This window comes from Melanerpes formicivorus, unplaced genomic scaffold, assembly GCF_026170545.1.
Source record: "Melanerpes formicivorus ecotype bairdi unplaced genomic scaffold, bMelFor1.0.p_v2 SCAF_52, whole genome shotgun sequence".
Classification (NCBI taxonomy): Eukaryota; Metazoa; Chordata; class Aves; order Piciformes; family Picidae; genus Melanerpes; species Melanerpes formicivorus.
The window spans coordinates 3,240,629-3,242,156 of record NW_027142404.1 but is presented as its reverse complement, the minus strand read 5'-3'; positions in this window follow the sequence as shown (position 1 = coordinate 3,242,156).

Here is a 1,528-nt window from a genome sequence, read left to right as displayed (position 1 = left end):
CAATTTGTATGCTGATCTCTAACAGAGTTTTCATGTCTTAAGAGGCTTAGTTCATTTGCTCTTCCCTCGTATTAAACCAATTGCATCCTATCAGTATCTTCAAATTACCTTAATGGAATCACAGCCTAAACCTCCCCTGGCACACCTTGAGATTGTGTTCTCTTGTTCTGGTGCTGCTTGCCTGGGAGAAGAGACCAACCCCCACCTGGCTACAGCCTCCCTTCAGGGAGTTGTAGAGAGCAATGAGGTCTCCCCTGAGCCTCCTCTTCTCCAGGCTAAGCAACCCCAGCTCCCTCAGCCTCTCCTCACAGGGCTGTGCTCCAGACCCCTCCCCAGCTTTGTTGCCCTTCTCTGGACACCTTCAAGTCTCTCAATGTCCTTCTGAAACTGAGGGGCCCAGAACTGGACACAGGACTCAAGGTGTGGCCTAACCAGTGCAGAGTACAGGGACACAATGACTTCCCTACTCCTGCTGGCCACACTCTTCCTGATGCAGGCCAGGATGCCATTGGCCCTCTTGGCCCCCTTGGGCACACTGCAGGCTCATGTTCAGCTGCTGTCCACCAGTACCCCCCAGGTCCCTCTCTGCCTGGCAGCTCTCAGCCACTCTGACCCCAGCCTGTAGCTCTGCCTGAGGTTGCTGTGGCCAAAGTGCAGCCCCTGGCACTTGGACTTGTTGAATGCCATCCTGTTGGACTCTGCCCATCTGTGCAGCCTGGTAAGGTCCCTCTGCAGAACCCTTCTGCCCTCTACCAGATCAACTCCTGCCCCCAGCTTGGTGTCATCTGCAAATTTACTGATGATGGACTCAATGCCCTCATCCACATCATCAGTGAAGGTATTGAACAGGCTGGGGCCCAGCACTGATCTCTGGGGCACACCAGTGGTGCCTGGCTGACAGCTGGCTGTGGCACCATTCACCACCACTCTCTGGGCTCAGCCTCCAGCCAGTTCCTAACCCAGCTCAGAGAGCTGCTGTCCAAGCCAGGGCTGACAGCTTGGCCAGGAGTTTGCTGTGGGGGATGGTGTCAAAGGCCTTCCTGAAGTCCAGGCAGACCACATCCACAGCCTGCCCCACATCCACCAGGCAGTCACCTGGGCATAGAAGGAGATCAGGTTGGTCAGGCAGGAATGTTCCAAATCCCCATGTGCAGACTCCTGGATGTCTTGCAGTATAAAGCCAGGGTTAGTGATGCTTTGGTGGTGTTCAGAACATTGGAAAGGATTGCAGCAAGCTTGGTTTCAGATGTGAACAATAAAAACTTCTCTTAAACATGAAATGGGAGCAATGCCAATGGCCCTCTGCCAGCAAACAAGCAGAAGATCCCAGACTGCAGAGTTCAAGGACCAATCTGCATCTACTTGTGATTCCAATCTGTTCTCCTGTGCACGTTGTGAGCATATAGTTTGTGACAGCTACAAGCTACGTTGCTTTGAAAGAAATAGAATCATGCTATTATTTTTGGTTTGAAAAGACCTTAAAGTCTTCAGGTGCAACCTTTAATCTGCCACCACCTTGGCCACCAAA